This window comes from Bactrocera oleae, chromosome 6 (genome assembly GCF_042242935.1).
Source record: "Bactrocera oleae isolate idBacOlea1 chromosome 6, idBacOlea1, whole genome shotgun sequence".
Classification (NCBI taxonomy): domain Eukaryota; kingdom Metazoa; phylum Arthropoda; class Insecta; order Diptera; family Tephritidae; genus Bactrocera; species Bactrocera oleae.
The window spans coordinates 58742835-58764077 of NC_091540.1; the positions used below are offsets into that span (position 1 = coordinate 58742835).

General features: G+C 34.5%; 1 protein-coding gene and 1 long non-coding RNA gene across 10 annotated transcripts in view; one reads left to right on the forward strand and one right to left on the reverse strand.

The window, feature by feature from the left end:
• RhoGEF3 (Rho guanine nucleotide exchange factor 3) overlaps nucleotides 1-21243 on the forward strand; it is a 292834-nt gene that overhangs the window by 195300 nt on the left and 76291 nt on the right. The gene's annotated exons all lie outside the window — the stretch shown is intronic.
• Nucleotides 1-21243, reverse strand: part of LOC118680298 (uncharacterized) — a 122782-nt gene that overhangs the window by 19282 nt on the left and 82257 nt on the right. For all 6 annotated transcript variants that reach the window (XR_011396895.1, XR_011396897.1, XR_011396900.1 and 3 more), the window contains exon 2: nucleotides 7775-7877. This is a non-coding gene — a long non-coding RNA (uncharacterized lncRNA). The remainder of the gene's footprint in view (nucleotides 1-7774; nucleotides 7878-21243) is intronic.

A 21243-nucleotide genomic window follows, 5' to 3' on the forward strand; every position in this document is an offset into this window, starting at 1 on the left:
AGTCTTTGAGTACTTGATACCCAAAACATTAACCAAAATGTGTTGTGTCGCTTCATAAGAGATGTTCAGATGCTCTGCTATCTTTTTGCTGCCAACACGATGATTGTCCAGCACTGTTTCTGTAACGCTTTCGATGTTATCGTCATAAACAGAGATGGATTTTTTATGACTTCAGCCCCTTCATTGAACTTTTTATCGATTTAATTTGCACAGGCGGTTTAAAGCGAACAGTCCAAATAAAATTTTATCAGATGTATACAGGTAAAGTAATTAAAAAAAAAAATTAACTCAGATCATGTCAAATGATGTAATATTTATACGTAAATTTAAAATCTCAAGCTCGAGTTTGTGGGGCAGCGATATTAAAATTATTTTCATTTAAAAGAAATTTATGGCACTAAGAAAAAAAAATTTTAAATAATTTAAAAAAGTCTTAGAAAGTATAAAAAGTAGTCTCTTTAACACTTCAAAACAACTAGTCAGACATAACTTTTTCTTCTGCGACTTCATTCTTTCTGAATGTGCAATATCCTGCTTTAAATTATCTCAAAACCAAAAAAAAATTATTATCACTATATATGTAAAAAATTTATGATCGAAACAAGAGTCAAAACATTGCTTTTTGACAAAATGGCAGCTTCTCAAAAAAACTCGTTTTTTGTGAAAAAATTTACTCTTCAGAGTGGCTTGAAACTCAGAAATGTTATCTTATTTTTTCGGTTATTATCTGAGAAAAGATCGTGCGAAAATTTTAAGTCGATCGGTTTAGACATTTCGAAGGGTTTTCCTCACCGACTCTGATAATATAGTTTCGAGTAAAACGGAAATGGCTATATCCCCTTAATAAGGGCATGGAGGCATGGAATATCGTTCAGTTTGACGATCCTAGTACAATTTTATAATTATATAAAGTCTAGCAGGCTTTTGCTTGATAATCGGTCCACATATGCGTGCACCTTCTATAATCTCTTCAACACCCGTTACTAATTAAAAAATTATTATTTTCTCATCAGCGGCTTCAATGCAAACGTTATTCATACGCACGTAAAAGCCTCTCTAGACAAACAATCTAATCTAGACTTATATGAGTTGGTTTATAAATACAAATACAAACATACAAACACCTACGCTGACATATGCACACATATTAATACACGCACATTTCCATTTCGAACGAATTTCCGCAGAAAGTGAAATTCCATTAGTCTGTTAATTAGTTACGGTAGCTTACGCTTAATGCTTGGAGCTTGGGGCGTCATAGGTCAGGGAATACCGTGTTGATAAACAAATAAAAGTAATGGTAATAAACACAAACAGCTGGTAGCAGTCTGCATATGTTTGTATGTGTGTATACGTTTATGTGTAAGTGTGCATACGGAGGTGACAAATTTTAATGCGGAAGTAGCCATGAGAAATCACCGTTAGACGGAAAATGCGTGGAAATAAATGTATGGCGTATCCATCTTGCCACAAACATTTGTATTAATTATAATTTTATTATTTAGAAATTGTAAAGGAAAGTCGACAAACTTTTAGTCGAGGCAATTAATTAGCGTTTTTTGTTTACCTTTGTTTATTGCCTACACATTATGGCTCAAACAGTCACCGACGCAAAACCGTGGACCGAATCTACAATGTAAACGAACAGTCACCACCGCATCAACAGACCGTACGGTAAGATATCCGCGAAAATTGGATTTTTTCACTAGAAACGAGTGAGCTGAGAGTGAGAGAGCAATCTCTTGCAACGCAGGCTTGTCAATCTCGATATTTTGTAGTTATTAAAAAATGAACTTGAATATATTTGAAATATTCTTAAAATAACTCAAAATCACAGTCGAATATACTTATTTTTTAATACAAGAGATAAACTATTTTTAATAGATTTTGGTTTTTAGCTTTTACATTATGAAAAATTATAACTAAAAAACTGAGTGTGTGAAAAATCGTGTATACAAATAGAACAATGGCAACATTGGTGAAATGAAAACAAAAGAGAACAACTGATTCCTGCGTTGCAACTACGGGCATACCTTCTGACAAATTTGGTTTGATACGGGCGTAAGTACGGAAGGGAGGCATGTCGATGACTGTTTGTGCTATTATAGTCATAGGTGTACGTTTATATTATGTGTGTATATTAAGTAGCGTAAAGATTCATAGCTTTGACCATTAATCCCTTGCCACTTTGCCTTTCTGATTTGAACAGAAATTTTTTTTCTTTCTTCCTACTAAATATGAAAAAATATGGAACTTTTTTCGAAGCTTAAAATGAAAGGCTAACATCGGACATACAAACATAATCAAATATTAAAATTTTTCTTATAATGACGGCCAGATATTGGATCTAAAACTATATTCTTTTTTTTATATATATCTGAACGTTTATTAAAAAAAAACATTTACAATAATATTAATCAAAGTACTACCCAATTGAAGCTATAACATTTTCTCATCTTTCTGGCCATTTGTGGATTCCATGCCAAAACAACTGCGCTGGCTTGGCGGCAAAAAATTAATCAAGCCAATTTTTAGTACCCTGTTCTCAAGTACACCGTGTTCAAGTGGGAGCGTTCTGCAGTTAGTGATGGTCAGAAGGAGCAAGGCCTAAACTACCAAATAAGGCAGGTAAGGCAACCTTCCAGCCGCTGTTTTCCAAATAGCTTTTAACCGGTCTGACTGACCGGCCGAACGTTGTCATAATAGAAAAATATTGCCTCGTGTCTAGTCGCAAATTCTAAACGTTTTTCGGCAATTGCTCGTTTTAATTTGATTAGTGGTTGTCGATAGCGTTTCCTATTAATGGTTTCATCCGATTTTAGAAGCTCATAATACGACACGACCTCTGATACCACCAAATGCAGGGCACTGACCTTAGCGTCATGGATATTCGGCTTTTCCGTTGATTTGGCTGGCTGGCAGGCTGAACATATGTTTTTTTGTGTTTAGGGTTGTCTGATTCTGAGATTCTGCGAGCTCTTTTTTTGTCTGGCAACAATCATCATCGAATAATGGTTTCAGCTCCTTATCTTCAATCTATTTTTGGCTGCGCATGATGTTCTTCGTTTTACGACCCAAAATCGCCACTTTTATTTCATGGAAGCCACTTTCGGTGCGTACGCTCCGTTAGAGCAAGTTCACCATTAACTTAGACTGAGGAACGAGCTATTACGAGCTGAGGCTTTCAACAAATTAAGGTAATGAAGAAGAACTCTCCGCATAAACACTTTTTCGGCATACATACATATTTCAGTGGAAAATTATTGTTTGCTTCAAATTAATGACAGAGCACTAACATAGCGAGCTGGGAAGTGGCGTATCGAACACGACAATTATTTATGAACCGCATTTATCAAGGATATAAAAAAAAGATAAAAGATTTTTAATTATATTATCTGTTCTTGAGATTTCTATATATGTATTAAATATTAGAGGGCTTCCTGATTTCCAAATAAATAAATCAGCTGAAGAGAAAACTCTTCACTGCCAAAAAAAAAATATTCCGTTTTCGATTATCATTATTAAAAGGTGACTACCACCATGCCAAGGGAGCATTACTTAGCTTTTTGCATCAGAGCCGTCGCACACACACACAAACACACACATATATATGTATATGCAACGATGACTTTTCAGTCTTTATCATATTACCGCAATTTGTAAATTTTCGCAGCCATAAGCAAAGAGCTAGCGCCACTAGGAAGCCAACAATTTGCAGTGGCAGAAAAAATACACACACACACTCTATTATGTATTTACATATGTTATGAACTTTGGTTATAAGTTGCACCGCAAGCAGCAGTCAACCGACAATTCAATCAGTCATCCCAGTCAGTTTGACTAGTCTGGTCGAAGCGCCAACTACACACACACACACACACACACACAATAACCACAGCACGGGTATGTAGTTGCCATAACCCGTGGTTTCTCGGTCAACGGCATGCAACGGTAATGTAATTTTTCACTACAATAACAACAAACATGCCGCCCAAAAGCGCCTTACAATTGGCATTGCTCCAATTAGTTGGCTGCCGCTGTATTTTTCTTCGCTTTTTTGCTGAGTCTTGTATAAGCGTCGTCTGCCAAGTGTTTTTTATACAATTTTTTTTGTTTTTGTAATTCTTTTTCTTTATTATACCCTGAACAGGCAGCCGAAGTGAACGTTTTTTCTTGTTTTGTAAATTTTCGCCTTTTCTTCTTTAGCTGGCGCTTGTTTTGCACTCGAATGGCTAAATAAGCGGCAATCATTCTGCTAATATTGATGCGTTAATTCATCGAAGCGCATTTAATGCCAGCTATTATTTGCGCATTTAGCTGCTGTAATTGTGTTGTTGAGTTATTTGATTTACAATTGCTTCTGCTGGTGCTCGCATCTTCGATTGGCTCGCTCTGGGCCCCAGTGGTGGCCCCATGCACCGCTGCCACAACAATCAGTATAATCACTTCAAATACAATGGTCATCATTATAGGTGCGTTGGAATTAGTTATTATTGTTGTTGTTATTGATTTGGTTTGCATTTTCTTGCAGCTTCTGTTTCATTTTAATTTTTTTCTCTCTTAGCTAGTCGGTTTTGTTATTGTCAGCTGTTTTTTCTTTACCACTTTTCTATAACTTCTACTTCTTCTTCCTTATTCTTCTTCTTGTTTGCGCAGTCCTTTAGTCAACTAATCTTTTGTGTCTTTTCTTTTTTCCCGCTTTGATTTGAAATGAGATTTTTTCCAGTTTCTTCAACTATCCGCCGCATTGACTGGCATTCCTGCATTTCTTTTCTTTTCTCTCTGACACAGCATAACAAAATTGCTTTGAAAGCAATTTTTATTTTCCAATCATCTATTTGTTGATTACACTTGTGCCTTAAGGCCACAGTTGTTAGGGGGCAAGTGGCTGGGAAATAATATACTTGAGCTGGTGTTATATTTATATTACAATAATTTTCTAAATAAAACAGAAAGTATTTACAGTTAGTAATTCAGTCAGTTTTAGAGATATGAATATAAAATTTTACACGCGTCGTTTTCTTTCCAAGAAGCTGCTCATTTGTCGGAACCGCCGATGCCGGACCACTATAGCATATAGAAAACAAGTCCATGTATGAGAAAACTTTTTCAAACGTGATGCGAAATCATGGATCATTGATGCTTCGAATTACTGATTCTGCCGAGCGATTATGTGGATCGATTATTGGACGCAGCGCTCCGTGGGGCCCCGCGAACCGAACCAATCAAAATCCCAATGGAGTCAAATCTAGCGACTAAGTCAGCTCAGGGATGGCTCTTGTTAGTGTTGACAAAAATCTCTTTAATCACCCATACTAAATATTATTTTTGCAAATAACACGAAAAATCTGTCGACAATGATTTACAAGGAAATTGAAGGTAAATCTCAAAGAGTTGTTGAGAGCTTCTGATATCGATGTAATTTTTACTCAGTGACTATTAGGGTTGTCTTAAATCCTTCGAATGTAATCATTCAACGAACCGACCGATGTTTTATTGATTGGAGTTTGGCAGTTTATGGGTTACGACCAATTATTATATGATATCAAATGATAAGCTTTTAGAGAGTTTAACTATCCTACCATCTTATATTCAACAGTGGACTAGGGAATACCCAAAAAATCGTAGCAGAGTCGTATCCCAGTTGCGCTTGGGTATAAAAAAAATACTTTCATGACCTTATTTTGACATTATTTCGAACCACACGCCGAGTTAATGATTGTATGGAAATTTTTATTTTTGGAGGAAGCCCCAACATTCTCTTTATCAAAAGCTATAAGGAAGCAATATAATAATGCGATTTTTTTTATAAAAGACTTTTCATTAATATAATATTTTTTTTGCAGTTTTTATTTGCAACTATTTTTATACTCTCGCAACCCATTGCTACAGAGTATAATAGTTTTGTTCACCTAACGGTTGTTTGTATCACCTAAAACTAATCGAGTTAGATATAGGGTTATGTATATATAAATGATCAGGATGAAGAGACGAGTTGAAATCCGGGTGACTGTCTGTCTGTCCGTCCGTCCGTCCGTCCGTCCGTCCGTGCAAGCTCTAACTTGAGTAAAAATTGAGATATCTTTATAAAACTTGGTAGATATGTTTCTTGGTACCGTGAGACGGTTGGTATTGCAGATGGGCGTAATCGGACCACTGCCACGCCCACAAAACGCCATTAATCAAAAACAAATAACTTGCCATAACTAAGCTCCGCAATAAGATACAAAACTGTTATTTGGTACACAGGATCACATTAGGGAGGGGCATCTGCAGTTAGAACTTTTTTTAAAAAGTGGGCGTGGTCCCGCCTCTAATAGGTTTAATGTACATATCTCCTAAACCGCTAATGCTATAATAACAAAATTCACTAGAAGAAAGTGTTTTTAGCACTTCTATTGACGGTGTGAAAATAGTTCAAATCGGGTGGCAACTCCGATATAACGGTACTGTTAAAAACTACTAAAAGCGCGATAAATCAAGCACTAAACACGCCAGAGACATTAAATTTTACCTCTGAGATGGTATAGATTGGCTTTATAGGAACCGCGTTCAAAATTAGTCAGTGGGCGTGGCACAGCCCACTTTTAGGTGAAAACCCATATCTTGAGATCTGCTCAACCGATTTCAACCAAATTCGGTGCATAACGTTCTTTTCATGTTTCTATGTCATAGTGCGAAAATGGGCGAAATCGGACTACAACCACGCTTACTTCCCATGTAACACCATTTTCAATTCCATCTGATTCTTTCACTTTCCACTATGCAAATCAGGTAACAATGATTATATCGGCGTAAAACTTTGCGTGAATAATGCAATTAAAGTATGCCACCTTGCGGCCAAAAATTGTCTAAATCGAACCAAAACTGTTCAAACCCCTAAGTACTAAATATGTGGACCCCAGTGCCTATAGTTGACCTTCTACCGAAAATATCAGTCAATCCACAAAGAAATCTCAAACGAGTATACCATTGGACTTTGCGAGAGTATAAAATGTTCGGTTACATCCGAACTTAGCCCTTCCTTACTTGTTATCTTTTCATTTTGTCGTTTTCTATTGAAATTTACATTAAGCGAGACCATGAATAATATTTGGCATTCCAAAAGAATTCCAAAAAAGCAGTTATTTATGCATGACTACCAAAGCCAGATATATTGCTTGGCTACATTAGCTTTTAGACTTTTATTGAGTTTTATGTTTACGTTTGTATATAAGGTGGACAATTTAACTATTTGTTTATGCTAACAATAATGTTTATAGACAGAAGGCGTCAAGACTTTCATTTTTTTCGCACGCTTTCGGACTAAGAAATCACTTTGCTGCTTTGTCAAAAAAATTTATTCGCTCTTTTTACTTTATTGGGCTATTAGTTATGTATAAATACTCGTATATGTGTGAATATAGCTTTATTGGATATATTGACTAGTAATATATTTGGATGATGACTTGAATATCAATTATATAGCGGAAGATATGTATCGCTCAGGAGTTGTTGAATGACTTCAACCACCACCGCATTCACCAGATTTGGCTCCCTGCGACTTTTTCCTATTCCCAAAACTGAAGAAACCAATGAAAGGAAAGCGGTTTGCCACAATTGTTGAGGTTAAGTCAGAATCGAAGTAAGAGCTAATGGCCATACCAAAAAACGCATTTTAGAAGTGCTTCGAGCGTTGGCACAAATGTATTATATCCGAGGGGGATTACTTTGAAGTGGACAAATTAGATATTGATGAATAAATAAGTACTTTTCAAAAAAATTTAAAATTCACCTTTTCCTTTTCATACACTTCGTATATGTAATAAATGTATAGCTTCTGCTATTAAGTCCAGTTCATGCTTTGGCATTAGGAAGTTCCGGCATTCGACACAGGCCTAAAAATGAAAGATGAAATAGAGTTAGAGTTAGAGTTGAAGTTAGATTTAGAGTTAGAGTTAGAGTTAGAGTTGGAGTTAGAGTTAGAGTTAGAGTTAGAGTTAGAGTTAGAGTTAGAGTTAGAGTTAGAGTTAGAGTTAGAGTTAGAGTTAGAGTTAGAGTTAGAGTGAGGGTTAGAGTTAGAATTAGAGTTAGAGTTAGAGTTAGAGTTAGAGTTAGAGTTAGAGTTGGAGTTAGAGTTAGAGTTAGAGCTAGAGTTAGAGTTAGAGTTAGAGTTAGAGGTAGAGTTAGAGTTAGAGTTAGAGGTAGAGATAGAGATAGAGATAGAGTTAGAGTTAGAGTTAGAGTTAGAGTTAGAGTTAGAGTTAGAGTTAGAGTTAGAGTTAGAGTTAGAGTTAGAGTTAGAGTTAGAGTTAGAGTTAGAGTTAGAGTTAGAGGTAGAGGTAGAGGTAGAGTTAGAGTTAGAGTTAGAGGTAGAGATAGAGATAGAGATATAGGTAGAGATGGAGATGGAGATTGAGATAGAGATAGAAATAGGAATAGTGATAAGGATAAATATAGATATAAACATATAAGGGAAGATAATAGGGTTATACAAATATATATGTATAGAAATTCTGATAGAAAAAAGAAGGAGAAAAACAGAAGCGTTCATCTTCCTAGTTGGAGAAGCTCAGCGTCTACAAGGCAGAATGGAATAATTGTACGATTTCACAGAAATACTAATTTCTCAGCTTTCCCAGCTTAAAATTAAGTTTTCAGAAGATAAGAGGCGATAAGCGACCTAACTTAAAACAAAAACACATTTAACATACTTTTTGTGGCCCTCACAGGGACCTTTTAAGTAAAAATAAAATATTTAACTCAAAAAGATAATATTTTCTTAGTTGTCATGTATGCGGAAGAGGAAAACACTTGAGTTGAATAAAACCAAAGTAAGCATGATGTAATGAGTTGATATATGATTACCCAATAATGAAAGAGTAGTCGCCATTTACTCAAAAATTTCAACAATTTCTGCAAAAGTAACAGGATTTGCTGTTTAAATGAAGCAATTTGTTAACTTCAATTTTATAAAAATACATTGTTTACAATATAATCTAAATATGTACCATATATAGGAGTATGCACTCGTCTAAAGCTGTAAACAATTTCCCTTAACTGTTTTCACATATTTCACAATTTCATTATTGTGCCATTTTCTAGCAGCTGTTTTTTCCCTCTACCCATCTGTTATTGATTTAATTTGATTTTTTCGCCATTTAAATTTGTTTTATTTTTATTTTAGCTTTGCGTTGCCATCCGTTCGCGAAACTTTTGCATGAACTTTGGTTAACTCTGCAATTTTGTTTTTTTAACTTCATTCCCTTTATTTTTATTCACCTGTATTTTACCTTGAACAGTTTCTATGTTCACACACACTTACCTTTGTACTTAAGTATGTTTGTGTTTACGATTATTTTTATAGCCACCTGTCATATTAAATGGAATTTGCAAATTCTTTTATTTATTTAGCACACGTGTCCATTTCTCATAGCTCAAAAGCGTTGACACTTTTTCCGAGTTAATTTATTTGCTGAAAACTTTGCCGTCATACTACTGCTTGTATGCAGTTAATGTTGGGTTATATATGGGATGATAAGCGATAAAGATTTTAATACGGTATAAAAAAATAAATATAAATTCGACAAAGCAGACTCAATTTGATTCAGAAATATTTCGGAAATCCAAAAATTGGTCAAAAAGGGTTGAAATTATTATTAGGAATATTATGTATACATTAAGACCAGTATATAGTTTATATGGGTAATATGGGGATTTTGAAAGACACAATTTTACACAAATATTTGGAATGGTATACCATATATTATAAAATTGAATATGTGGCTGAGCTTTACATACCATTTATGTTGTTTGCTTAACTTGTACTCGATACGACCGGGTTATATACACTTGTAAATTTCAAAAAAATTATTCTTTTTTGCGAAGAATGTACATATGTTTAGGAATATTCTCCAAAAATTCAAAGTTGATCCAGCAAATAATTTCGGAGGTATGAGCGTCATTATAAGAAATTTTCTGCTTTACACTAAGCCTCTCAAAATTGAATCTACTTTTTCTCGAAACGCTCTTTTCAGAGGCGGTAAGGAAAAATTTCGCCGAAACGGCTGGACTGATCGGCCTGAAATTTTTACAGGATCCTCTTAGATATAACTGTCTGTCAGGTAATGATAGAAGAAATAAGACTTTTGATAACAATTGTATTCGATTTTTTTAGCCACTTATAATGTAAATTTTTTAACAAAAACATATTTTTTTCTGGGGAGTCGGCACCTTGTCAAAAATCAAAATTTTGACTAATCCTTCGATCTTTACCTGTATTCAACTAAAATCTTTTTTGTGGGGTTTTTCTAACGTGCAAGTGGATGTAATGCTTCTCGGATCACCGGACTGCTGATTGTTATATATGAGAAGCCTTTTCTAATCATAAATGGTCTTATATTATCTGTAGAAGGTGAACTTTTGTCAAAAACAGCTTTATTCTAGGAGTTGAAATGCTTCTCAAGCTGAATATCGAACCTACGAGCTTCAAAGTAGTAGTCAAATGAAGCATTTTATACTCGGCTTCAAACGGCTGGCGAATTAAGTCACCGCGCTAAAATGATATGTATGTGTTTATTCTAACTCATAGGTATATATTTTTGAACAGGAATCGTAAATATATATATATGAATAAAACAGTAATAACAAATTTAAATTTATTGTAACATTTATTTGACCACCACTGTACATAATATGTATTAATTGAAAAACTATCTACATCTAAGATTTATCTTTTTTCATTACGATTTTGTTAGAAAATTATCTGTGATGATTTATTTACAGAACTCTTTATTTTCTATTTTTCCAGGTAAGTTACAACAACAACAAGAACTATATATTTAAACAAAGATTACAAGATTAACACATCATCAGTGCGAGACGCCTACTCAAATAACAACAAGAAAAAAAACAGAAGTTGAAACAAAACATTCTGACAGCAAATCAGATGCAAAACGCTTTGTGGGTAAGCACGTTTCGGGCGGGTTCACGAGCAAAGCTTGTAAGCACTTACTGAAAATGTAGATAGACCTTGTCGCTGCATTTGAATATGATAAACAATCTAACAGCAGCAGCAAGAACAACAACAACACAAAATTTATGTTGATTGAATAATACAACTTGGTCGGCTGTCCAACAACAAATATATCATGTTGGTAACACTTTGCCAAGCGGGCGTCGCGACACACACGCACACATACACTCATACAAATACTTACACAGCTGTTGTTGCTGGTGTTGTTGAAGAAAAAAGTAAATACGCATCAAAAAAGAAGCAAATTGTTTACAAATTCCGAACAACAAAGGGCTCCACCTTTTCTTTGCTCAGCACCGGTTGCTGGTTGTTGTTGTTGCTGCTGCTGCTTGCTGGAGACATGTAGCTAGACGCCTGTAAGTAGACGCTCGTGTAAATAGTGGCACTCTGTGCTTCACTTGTCATTCGGAATATTTAGAACTTGCCACAGCTTCATCATCCACAGCCGCAGCAACAACAGCAGTACCAACAACATTGACACAATATGAGTGAGGGGAATGAAGATGAAAGCGAAACGTCCAAAGAAATGTAAATGTATCTCTTTTTCTTATTTTTATTTCTTGTCGCCTCTTTGTTTGTTGCATGAATAGTGTGAATATTGAAGAATTGGTTGGAAGTTTTGTGGTCGCTTTGGCTTATCTTTGCTGTTTTCTTTTTTATTCTCTCTGCTGTAAATCTTTATTGTGTTACAGTTCGGCGGTAATTACTCACTCATGCGACCCCTCCTTGAACCAATAACTCTTAGTGTTGGATGCATTTTCACGAAATTTATGTGTAATCCAAATTATTCTAAGAGATTTTAGAAGTTAAAAGTTTTCTTTAGATTTTCAGCTGTATGTAATAGTACCTGTGATCTATTGTATAAATTTATGAGCACCCGACTTTTCACCTCATGGATACTATGAATTGGTTAAAAAGTACAATATTACTTCCGAATAAACACATGTAGAACTCATAGTCTCACTTTCAGAATTGATCCGATAACTTTCGCCGTCCTAAGTCATCGATCACGACATACTTGTACAGGGAAATTTCTCAAAGGGCTGACAGAGGGATCTGGGAGAGTTGGAATGCCTTAAGAACATGTAGGATCGCCAAGATCATGTGAACTAGATGAAATATCAAAATGATATATCAAGTCGCTTTCAAAGTTCGTAAAGCATTGATATCCTGGATGACGAATACTTCAGCTGAAATTCAGCTAAACCTCCAACTGCCATTACTAGGGACTAGTTAGTTTATGTATGGCGTAACAGCCGGCCAGTATAAGCTAAACTAACCTAACAACTCATATCTTTACCTAAACGTCTTATAGTTATTGAACTAATAAATGATCATCTGATATTGATGATTAAGGATTTCCATTTGCCAGTTCTGCGTTTCATATAGTATTCAAAGATATATGAAGCTTAAACCCTGGACTCTTTAACAAACTTCTTATTTCCGGGTGGTAGAGAATTTAAAGTCATTTTTGAAGAAAATACGGTCTTTAAAGATTATTTTAGTATTGAATATTGAATTTTGGTCCATGTTTTTTGAAAAGTGAAGTTAATGATATTTTACAGTATATTCTTGCAAAACTGAAGGTATATTAAGGCTTCAAGTCTTTGTTTTTCGACTGACGTGGCATAAGAAAGCTTGATTTTTATTACTTTGTAGCCTCGATGGTTTCACTCGGTTATATTGGGCTGGCAACTAAGTAATTGCGGATTTCACTCAGATGGTTTCAGTTGAATTTTAAGGTTTACTGGCGTAGTCCAATTGTAAAACACATTTTGTTATTTGACAGTTGGCAATTCAGCTGTCAATCAGAAAAAAAGTTTTTTGATCGGTTGCGTAGTTTTCGTATTAAAAGAAACATTTTCGTCATATTGTAGATAGTTTTCAATATATATACCATATATAAATTTAGGAAGAGGGTCAGTTATGAAATTAGCTCCCTCGTAACACACTCTACGCTGGTCTAGTTACAGCATCGTGTAGACCTACGTAAAAATATGGCATAAAGCTATTATAATTTTTTTTTAATACTCATTTATATAATCTTTTATTCACATTTCCACATCTACACACGCACTACATTGTACAATATAAAATGGCAATATTGGAGTGAAAATGCAATTTGCAAAAACCCCTCAAAAGCGCAATGGAAAAATGCAAATCTCCAACAATTGAACAGGAAATACCAATATGTTAAAAAATGTGCATGAAATAAATAAAAATTGAATTCAATTGAATACTCGATTTGTACGCTTGCCTCGCTAGCGGCAAAATGCACATAATGCAACATTTCCCGTTCAACTTTAACCTCAACTTTTATTGCTTGTAAGCGTGCATAGCTGATGAAAAGAGCGATTGTTTAAACTGCGAAATTTTTCCTCTCCATTCGGCTTTTGTCGATATAACGCAGTAAATGGGAAATATAAATGAATACATAAATTAAAAAGGCATGAGCTGCACCTGATGTTCGGAATTCGGAATTCGAAATTTATAATTTCAAACGCACCACGCATACGCTATGCACTCTTTGACGATTTGGCGGTAATGTTGTGTGATTTTCCACCTCATTGCGTTTCTACAACTGCCGACATACAAGTACCTACACTACGGAGTGAAATATTTTTTTTTTTATTAGAGGTAATCAAAAATTTGAATCGGTTCAATCGAAAACAAGGAGGGCCTACCACTAAAACTATGTGAACTATTGCCTTTTCAGTAGACTCATCTGCTTTATTGCCTCAACTTATTGTACGCTCCATACAACGGACTTTTTTGTTTTGAAATAAAGTCGAACTGCTTATAAAAATCATATTCCTTTGATTATTCCATGACAAATATAAAAGATTTTAAAGTTTTGGCAGTCGATTTCAACAAGTTAATAAAGTCTTACAAATACGCTCATACAAGTATCTCTGAAACTATTTCCGGATCTACTTCAAATTTTCGGATATTCTCAAACATATGTACTTATACATTCTAAATATAAGCAAATATGTTATGTAAATGTTTTTCGAAATTCTTAAGTTGGTGTATCCATTCACTTTTGCAGGTATTAGCAAACTAATTTCTATGCCATATATGTTTGCGTATTTTGGTTTTTGTTAATTAAGTTTCTCTTAATCGCCTATAATAGTATGGACTTTGAAACTAGTTTCCGCCTTTGTTGTCGAAAAGTTTAATTTTTGTTTTCAATTCTCGGTTTGTTCATCTTACAACGTTGCCTACCCTTAGGCGTATAGTTAAATACACTGGGTATGAATAAATATCCTGTATTTTGCGGAGTTCAGGCAAAAACTATCTATATATCTTTCGTAACGAATATAAAGAGTTGAAAAAAATTAACATTTCACAATAATTTTTAAGACAAAAAAAAATAAAAAAATAATTTAAATTTTTGCGATTTTTTTATATCAATTTCTTTCCTAAAAATTTTTTCCACATCGCTGTTCTGGAATTTGCTTTCAAATATTATCTTTATATATTTTTTATATTTTTAAAAATTTTGCTACTGTTTTGCACAGCATTGTGCTTACACAGTCATATGTGCCTACTCGTAGTAGTATGATAGATTACATTGAACTATATAAACAAGTGCAAAAAAAATCACGCAACTACTCTAGTGGAAAAATAAAGGTGCATAAAACAATCTGCTTCACTTATTTTCCATATTTGCATTAGTTATGATTTTAGGCTTTCCTCATTGTTGTTTGGTTATGGTGAAAACGCACATGCTGGTGGTTATCATTTGCTTTTCATCACATACTTGAGCATTTCTTCCGCAAATGTCTTTGATTTTTGTGAAACTAGTTTAAAGGTGTGCATTGTCTTATAAAAATTAAGGTAAATATATATGTATCTGTACTCCCGCCGGTCTATTGTTTCGACTGTAACTTGGTTTCTGGTGTTTGTTATATTTCGCCGACATTCAATACAATCAAAACACTGCCATTTTTCCATTTGTCTAAAATCCCTCGATATGCCCGCATTTACACGCGGTCAAAATAACACTGGTCTAATAAAATAACCGATTAGAAAATATTTCTACAATTCTTATGAATCTTGGCGCAGTACGCAAGCATAGCTAACAAAGAAATGGCGAATCAAGCATGAATAATTTTGAAATCTGGTAGAACTGTTTTGATTTGTTGTTTGTTATTATTTGTGTTTTTATTGGATTTAATATTATTTAACTCTTCCTTAAACATTTTTATAACCTGAACTGTGTATATGAGGTTTGCCACAAAATTTGTAACACCCAGAAGCAAACGTCAGAGACCCTACAAAATATATACCTACATACAAGTATATATATTTAATCAGCGTTACGAGCTGAGTCGATTTAATCATGTTCGTCTATCTTTGCGTCTCTCTGTATATACGCGAACTAGTTCCTCAGTTTTTAAGATATCCATCTGAAATTTTTCACACGTGCTTTTATCTCCAAGAAGCTGCACATTTGTTGGAACCACTATAACAGCTCACTATAGCTAGACTGATCGATTAAAATCAAGTTCTTGTATGGAAAACTTTTTTATTTGACAAGGTAGCTTCACAAAATTTTACATAGATTATTCTCCAAGGCACCAATCAAGTTCTTGTAAGAAAACTTGAACCTGTGAAGGATATTCTAGCTTCGGTGCAAAAAACACCAAAGTTAATGTTCATGCTTGTTTTTTATTGAATCCAGTATTATTGCCAAACTTATTTACCAGATAAATATTTGGTTTATTGTTAGCAAGCAATAGAAGAAATACCTACTGTGACTAGTCATGAATTAAAGTGCAACTGGATGTTACACCATTAAGCTTCCTACTCATGTTTTTAACTTACCACTACATAAATATGCTCATATATACATATATTTCACATAAGTATAGTAAGTCTCCACATGCATATAAGCGTGTTATATGAGTCCGTCTTATCGGGCTGCACTTTCGTAGTTAACTCGCTCCACCAGAACACCTTGGCTTCAGTCAATGATTCGCACTTGATTTATGGGTCAAGTTAATTTCTTTAAAGTATTTTTTACTCGACGCTTCGAAAAGTTCTGCAGCTTTATTCTTTATTTTTGTTTTTTTGTTTTGTTTACTCTGCTTACTCACATGGCGCTACTCGTGTTATTCCGAGAATACTTTGCAACTACTTTGTTCTTTCATTCTTGTTTTCGTTCCTCACTGAGTTCTATTTCGACGCAAGCTTCAGCTTCACTATTTACCCTAAGTTCATTACAAGCTTACATACTTACAAGTAAGTACATTTGTAACAGTCTTTCTACGGTCTTCTTACGTGAATATTTAATGCACGTTTTTGTTGCTTGGTTTTAAATTCAATTACCGTACAAGTACCTTTCGTCCACGTTTAAGTACGCAAACACACACATACATTTGTAAACCCTTTTGTTGTTGCTATTCGTATGTTCATTACTCGTCGACTGGCGCCAAGTTGAGGTGCTGAGCACTATTTTTTGTTCGTAAAACTTGTCTAATTGTTATGTGAAAAGGCATTTACAGTTAACCGTAATTTTCTACCATCACGCCGGTAGACTTTGAACATATTAAATATGCTCTTTAGTTGTTGTGTTGTGTTTTAGATGGGCCAGCTGTTGACTTTGAATATTTTGGGTCATTCACCCACAAATGTGGGGTCATAAAGTTAAAATTATAATTGAGTAGGCTGTGTACATATGTTTAAATATGTATATAAGTGAATGTAAAAATTACCGCTTTCTTGAAATTCTAGAGCAACTTAAATTTTTTGTATTTATTAAAATTTGAGCGCCGATTACACTAACTTAAAAATTCTTCGAAATGTGCTCATATCTCCGACACTACTAGCAGGATTAATTTCAAATTTGTGTGAAATATTTTCAGATATAGATACATTCGATATATAACATTTTTTTTTAATGCACAAGTGGATACAGCTCCTTAAATTTTATCTTTACTAAAAACCTATAATTTTTCGATAATCAATATTTTTTCTTCATTTATTCGCCAAGTACAAGATATCCCATTGTTATCCTGGCCCCTCTGAATATATTGATTATGCTCATATGTTACTTAGCAAAGTGAGCAATGTTTGATATGTACTGTCTTCAACCAAATCACCAAAATGAGGCGCAATAGATCTCGAACCACGCCCACTAAGGGGGCCCCCCCAAATCCACTAAAATTCACCAGAAATTGACAAGCTAAAAATAATTATTTATAGCTTTTGAGCTTACGTCGATTCCAGCCGGCCATAGCCCGCACTTACTTGTTAATAGTAAACTTTTTAAACTTTATAAACAATTTCAACGGATATTGCCTATAAAAGGCAAACACAAGCTATTGTTTTTCTTCACTCAAGCTTATAGTTCATTTTGCTTTCAGGCACTCTCATGCTACTCATTTCGCTTTTTCTTAGGTATTCTCTTACCAAAGTAGTTGTCGTTTATTGCTATAATTATGGTTTGAGTTTGGGCTCTTTGTTGTTGTGCTAATTACCTCTATTTTAGAATCAAGTGTTCGCCACAGACCATGTTATGACAGTCTCTGTAACGAAAAACAACAACAATACATAATGATAATAATGTCAGCTTTGTGTTTACTTGCCACTTGCTGAGAAGATTTTGTTTATTTAAAAGACTTCGTTGCCAATGTAAATATAATAAACGCCTGTCAACAACAACCAATGCATAATCAGCTCTGCACATTTAAAAAAAAAATCAAAAGTTCTTCCATAAAAGTTTTGCGGCTTAAAGTCATTATATAAAAAACTAGTCGAATACCATTCTATTGAGGTATACTGCTCCTCGCTTAGTCCCAATAGAGAAATTAGTATTTTGGTGTTCATCCTCATAATGATTTCGAGAGCGATCAAGTTATTGATGAATGATGAAAGAATGATTACTTTAGAAGAACTAGAGGAATTGTGGTATTCTCCAACAATTTTCGTTATTTATTGACTTTGATTTATAATAATTATCTTTTTAACGAAACTAACATAATATGACTTGGTATTGCCGGGCAGTATAAACCAGAATATTTATGTCCCCTTGATACTCATAAAAGGGCACTAAGCCAGAAATTGAGTATATGTTGAGTAAATTTTTTTTGGAAGATCAGACGATTAAAATGTATTAAAAAACTGACGTGTGTATGTATTTTACGATGTTTGACCGAATTTTTTATTAATTTTCTTCTTTCGCTGAAAGTGTGGCAAAATAAGACAAGTTGCCTCAAGGTTTTTTTTTTCTACAAAGAGAGTTGATTTAACGCAAAGTTTTTCGAAAAACAATGCAGTCCCTAATTTTTGCGGATATCGGTTCTTTATCTCGGACTTTATCTCTTAATCTGATCGACACAGCCTTAAAGCAATCATGATTCTGTTTGAAGCAACATTTCTCTCTCTCACTCTCATTTTTGATAAGAAGCTTCATTATATATCATATCATCATAGAGTTCACAAATTTACATTTATCACAATAATTCTGTGCTCGATACTGTTCGGATATTCGACGCCTGAGCTGAGAAAGCACTTGCAGATAAAATGGTAATTTATTTTGTAATTTCATTTATTCTTAAGCTATTTAATATGTCTTTTTTTGACGCCATATCTGGGCAAACCCAAATTTATTGTAATATCAAACTTTACTCTCATTCTTCTCAGTTTTTGCACAATCGTATCTGCGTTGTTTTAGAATTTTGAAAGTTTCCACTTCTTGACAACGATACGGTTTTCTCAAGTACCATAAACAGTTTATTGGTCAAATCAGTCTAAATATTATTTCAGTTTAGTCGAGAGAAACCGTGGCGCCGGTTCACTTATTAATTTATATAAGATATACATAGCCATAAATACGACCTGCGTACTATTGCTCGTATATATCAGGATTCCTACTATATATATTTTCGCAGAAATTAGAATGAGAAAATGACCGCCGCTTAATTTTAAATCATTTCGATCATAGTGAGGAAATTTCTTTCCATTAGCCCTACCAATTTACTGCTACGCTAATTCACATGGAATACATATGTATATGTACATATGGCCCGTTTTTAGCAGTAAATATGAGAAAGAATTCTCCACTCGATGCTCCAATCTATGACATTATACCGGCTTCGAGGAGAGAACAGTGTTTCTAATTCAACATGAGATGGTAAGAAAACCGAGATCTACACTATTTTGGTGCACAACTTTGAACCAGTTTCAGCCACCAATAAATCCGGATACCTTGTATGTACTACTGTACGAGTATATTCGCTTTATGTGCTCCTCCTGTGCTCGTAATAAAATTTATTTTTACTATCATAGCACTTGTGCTTGTTACTTTGTGGTACATAATTGCTATGTTGCCTTGAGGCAAAAGGCATTTTCGGAGAGTCTTCCAAAGTATAGCGACTTCCCTCAACAGAACACGAATAAGAATAAATATCCGGTTGTCCTTGTTTCCGGCTTAGCAAAGAGGAAAATTTACTGTTTTGACTAACTCTTATAGATATAATATATTTGGGAATGAATGCACATATGTACTATAATTATATATGTGTATTTAAATTAAGTGCCAAATGAATAAAATATGCGCGCTTCCATAGGAAATATGCAACTCAAACGCACTTTGTTCATGCAACGTGAATATACTTGTTAGTATATATGTATGTACGTATATTTATATCTTCTATGTCTTCCAGCGATTTTGCTGCCACTTCATTTATTAAGCCGCTACTTCACGTACACACATTGTAGATTTTTATGGACTTCCTGCACTTGCGCACACATACACACAAACACAAGCATACATTCAATTCTCGAATTCTCCAAACGCTGCATTGTCTTTGTCTTTATCATTGCTTTTGACGCTTTGAGGCATAATTAATGCCAACGCTTTAAATTCTTAATAATTCATAAAACGTATCAGAAACCTACTTTACACATACACACACACACTCATACTACGCCATAGACAGCAATGCATATAGCAAGCAGTGTTGCATGTGGCGCATGCAGTTCTACCACTGAAGTGGTCGCATGCATTCATACTTGCCACATATGGCACAATTTGGCTTGTTGCACGTGTCTTGTTTCATCGCTCTTCTGTGGCAGGCATTTGAATGCATTCTCTGCACGCTTTGTATCAGTCTCTTGTCGCTTTTACGGTTATGGATGCGGCAGTAGTGGCGGTGGGGCCGTGTTGGTATTGGTGTTAAGGGCGTGACCGCGTCTATGGCGGCGCACTCATAGCCGCTGCTTGAAGCCACGATTGGGGTATGCGTCATCATCGCCGGCAGCAGCGGTTTTTAATCACTTTTCTGTGCTTTTATACAAACTCTCCTAGACATATACATATATATAATATATAATATAAATATAAAATGATCTGCTATTTTCTATATATATATATATCTAAATGTACTCATTAATATAGGAAAGAATTAGAGTGCTTCATTTGCACTACAGAAAAATGCAGTGCTTTGAAGCAACATTTATCACACAAGTTTGTATATCAGTACCTATGCATACGAATACATATATGGACTGCTATCGAGGTATATACATATATGTATATGTACTCTTCAAAATCTTTTTGTGCCACGTGGCAGGGTTATTATGTTAGAATCTATTAAAGTTGCATATAAAAAATGAATTGTTTGTATTTTTATGGTATGCCATAATTCTACAGCAGCATTCTTCAAAGTGGAACAACATTGCAATGCACTGGCACTTGGATTTCTCTGCGCTCGTTGAACAGTTTGACATGTTATTGAAACTTACTTGAAAGTTTAAGGGACACACCTTTTGTAAAAGTCATAAAATAAAAAAAAAACAATTACTTTTTTCACATTTCGATAGATTATAGCTTTAAAAATAACATACTGAAATTTTAAATCGGTTTTCTTAATAGTTTTTGATTAACAGCCTTCTAAAGTATGGCCGCTCAGTTCAATCAGCGCTATCAATTTATCTTCTTTCTCAAACTATATATTTCAAAATGCCGTGTATGTATCCAATGACCCACCAATTTTTGGTTAAAAATCAATTTTTTTCATTGCCATCATTTATCAATTTTATACTTTTTCGACCGTCGGTTATTATACGGACAACTTTCGTTGTTGATTTACGTGAGTACTTGCCGGCGACGGCCTTACCTCACGGTGTTCCAAAACACAACGTATCAATACAATGCGTTGATAAGCGCCCTAAACAATACGAGCTATTTACAAGTATTTATTTGAATACCAGTGGCAGTG